Source organism: Protopterus annectens, chromosome 7.part0 (assembly GCF_019279795.1).
Source record: "Protopterus annectens isolate FY-2018-M chromosome 7.part0, PAN1.0, whole genome shotgun sequence".
In the NCBI taxonomy this organism is placed as follows: Eukaryota; Metazoa; Chordata; order Ceratodontiformes; family Protopteridae; genus Protopterus; species Protopterus annectens.
The window spans coordinates 1,398,247,674-1,398,251,991 of NC_056739.1; positions in this window are offsets into that span (position 1 = coordinate 1,398,247,674).

The window sequence follows — 4,318 nt, forward strand, 5'->3', positions numbered from 1 at the left end:
GTTTGATTATGTAAGCAAGTCCTCAAGCTTTTTAAAGAATTAGATTTTTTGAGTATTATTCTATCTCACTTTGCACTTTAACTACAGCCCAAGCTATTCATTTTTATTATGCTTTCTCCTTTTAAACATAACTATTGCATGTGCTAAAAGTATTAGCTATTAAGGGGGAGTGGCAAAAGAAAAGCTAGGTGGCAGAAACTAAGCACCCTGTGGTTGTGCATGCCACAATCAGTGATGAAGTTTGAAAAACACAAAGCAATGGTACAAAAATGTTCGAGAACTAATCTACGTACTCTACTTTTTTCTGTCTAGTGGCTTGCAAGGTCGAAGAAGCCAGTTACAGCTGAATGGTGATGTACTGCCACTCGGAAAGGGACGGTTTAGGGTTGCAGTTTCTTTTTATATTAGTAGTTATGAAGAAGAAAATCACCTAAAGTACATTAAAAAAGTTGCTGCATGTACAGTGCGATCTTAGAAATTTTCATAATAGAACAATTTCAGAAATCAATATGAAATACAATTACAATGTAGAACACTTGCCTGGCCTACATACAAATACGGAGGGGGCCAGTGTTTGTTCACCTGGGGACTAAAGGGTTTTGAAAATGGTGCCTTCCTGGCTGACTCCTGTTAGTAAACTAACATTGGAGGAGGGGTTACAAGCAGAAAGCTGCCTGTTTGATAGGTGCAGAGTTGTCCAATAGTGTTGAGATCCTGACCGTAGCCATGGCAGAAGAAAACTTCATAAAAAATAATCCGTTTAGAGGTATTTTTCAGAAGTTTTACTGGTAGATGTTTTATGGTAAGAGTCTAGGCCCCCAGATGGTTATCCTACTCTCTTACACTAGATAGAGAAATAATTAACCATGGGTTCTGTAGAGTTAGTACTACTTCCTGAGAAGCTATTCAGGTAACTAGCCCAAGCTAGTCGCTTTTGTTATGCTTTCTCCCTTAAAACTTAACTATTGCCCAGTAAGTGTATAAGGCTTCTGTTAAAAGTATTGGCTATTATGGGAGGAGTGACAAAAGAAAAGCTAGGTGGCAGAAACTAAGTGCCCCTGCAGTTGTGCATGCCACAATTACTGATGAATTTTGAAAAATAGAAAGTAACGGTACAAAGATGTTCAAGAACCAGTCTATGTACTCTGCTGAATGGTGATGTACTGCCACTCGGAAAGGGAAGGCTTAGAGTCACGGTTTCTTTTTATATTAACTGGCGTTCACACAAACATGGAGGCGGACAGTGCTCATTCAGTCAGAGACTAAAGGGTATTTAATGTAAAACTTGAAATCATGAAATGCCATCTGATCTGCATTGTCATTTGTCAGTTAACTATGTTGTGTGTTATATTATGATTTGGAATTTACATGAGTGGACAACGCTTGTCTAGTACATGTTTATAGGTGATAAATCCCTAATATGGGTGCCACTAACATTTCTTTGCAAAAACATGTCCATTTGTGATGTACATGACATAATAGCTATTAGCTGCATTCATTCTTGTGTATACATGCTGTGGTGGAGAATGCAGCTGTGGTGTTGTCTTGCATACATAAATTTCCTGTATACACATCTCATATGCAGTAACTGTAGTCTAAGCATTAATTCCATAATGCATCTTCTTTCCTTGCTGTTGCCTCAACGTACCATTTATTAACATGTTTATCACATTTTAACTCCCATTTGTTACACTGCAGCTCATAACCTTAGCACACCCTTTGCTAGCATGTCCTTTTTTATTTATATGGATAACACTGGTATTGTCATTGACATTATCATTACATCAACGTGGCAGAATTTATGTTAGAAATGTTTCTTTGACACTTCAGCACATTTGCCTACAGTATATGAGTGCACTTAACCCTTTTCCCCTTCCCTATTAATTATTATGCAGTCCAAGCCATTATCCGTTGCATACAATTCCTCCATTTCACTTCCCTTCCTTCAGAATGTTTCACTGTAATTGCCCTTAATATTTCAGGGCTACAGCATGTGCTCGTATCTTAGCTTTGTCTATAAGCAAGATGTTTTGTTTACGTGCTATGATCATGCATACAAGCACCTTTCCATGGCCTTGAAACTTATTTCTGGTCACAAAAAGGTGCTTGTGTATGTGTAGGTGTGATGACCAACATGCCTATTTGATTTGCACTGCTGCTCATCATGCTAGCACTCTTACATCGTCTAAGCTTAGTGCAAAGCCTACACGATTGTTAATGCACGTTGGAGATAATCTCTCACTCCCTCATAGGGAAGGTTATTGGCACACCTATATATGACTTCCATTCAGTCAGTAACATGATATAGTATAGTAGTGTGTCTGTGCATGTCACACAAACACATTAACAAGGGCATGATTGAGACAAAGTCAGGCTGACGGTCACTCCAAATGTGAATTTCTGAAGAACAGAGCTGATATAATGACACAAACTGCTACTGTTTTAACTATTTACCTCTAGCTTCTAGAGTTCGCAGTATTTTTGTCAGCCTGTTTCCCAGTCTTGTTTGCTACTCTTCTTCATGTGCTTTTGTCTGAAACTCTTTTTTCTTTACTTCTCACTTTTGGCAGTTCTAATTCATAAGTCAAGAGTTTAAAATTTCTTTGTACATCTAAGTGTTGATGTTTACAGAATTGTATTACTTTTTTAAAAAAATCAGTTCACCTTTTAGAGTTAGATAACCTATATAGTTATTGCACCTGTAAAATGGTGACGTGTATACAATCTGATTTCACCTATTTTCAAATTAAAATCCTTTGGTTGGTAAATAAAGAACTTGTTGACAAACTTCAATTACACTGAGTAAACTAAATTTGCATAATATTCAGCTTGCCTGCTCTTTCACATTCACATAGCCACAAATATCCCAAACTGCTTGCACATTCAGGTATGCTCAGTGGAATGCTGCCACCCTTTACCTTCCTCTGTTTTTTCTAACAATTCTATCCTGTGAACAAATGCACTCAAATTTCTCCTTGTGGACTGCCAAATGTTTTAGGGGGTACCTATTTTCATTTGTGTATAATATATGACCAGATATGATTTAAAGTGCACTATACCACTACTTTTTTTCTATTTAAATAACTCTACTGCTCCATAATAGCATATCCTTTGGCAAAAGTACAACTAATTCTCCCCCTTTTATTCCATATTGTATCGTATATCCTATATTCTGGCCTTTCTGATAGCCTGCTGTGATGCCCTTCCCTGCCTTCTCCTTCTCTGCTTACACACATCCTTAACTTCTCCATCTTCTACCTTTACTTGTTATGTCACTCCTCTTTGCCTGCATGCCAGTTCAGACAGGTACCTGAGCTGCTATTCAAACACAGGGCACTTTAGTCGTAGTCAAGACTTTAGCCCTCTATGCCAGTGGAATTGACTGAACATACTGCTAAGGCTGATTATTTGACTCTGTGATTGTAGTGACTACATTGTTTTATAAAATTCTTAAAATATATTTCTCATTTCGTTATTGGTTGTTAAAACTGCAAATATTTAATATTTTTTGCCTTCACCACATGGACTGCATTGCCTCTATGCTTATCATGTGTTTAAATGTTTTGCACCCTCCAGGCTGGCCTGAAAATGGCCAGTTAGATCAGTTTTCTATACTTGAAAACAAGTTTAAATGCATAAATGCATTCTTAAATAAGAGAGTTCACAAACAAATAAATAAGTGCCATTTCCTTTCAGCCTTCTGTATTTTCAGTTTCTTTACCACTCCCTGCACCTGTGACCATTTCTACCACTTTCACCTCACTAGATTAATCTGCTCAACCCCCCCCCCACTTCATTTCTTATTTCTTACCTCTACTTTTTTTTTAATAGTCGCTCCAAATTGGCAACACCGGGTTCCTTTCTACTGTATAAAGTCTGGCTCTCATTGCTTTATTTTTCTCTCCCTTCATCCTCTTCCTCTAATCTATGCCAACCTTTGCATCATTGTATTCACCCTCTTCTCTACCTCCTCCATCTATGACTCCTTTACTTTTACTTTTCCTGTTTTCCCCATATACCCTTTTGTCTTTAATAACTTTACCCAGTATTAATGAATTATACTGCATATCCTCTTGGGTCCAGCATTCGCCATCCTTCCTTCAATCTAGGCTACCTTGGCTTGCACTTGTAATATTTAACTGTCTATTCATCCAGGTAAGCTAATGTAGTTCTTCCTATCCTTTCTCCTACAAATTCTCTGGTATAGTAGGTACCTTGTGTCAGCACCGCCATTATTCTGATTATAGTTATCTTTCCACTCAGCAATCCCATCCACCAGATTTTTGTTTTGTAATATTTAGAAGGGACATTCTAAGCA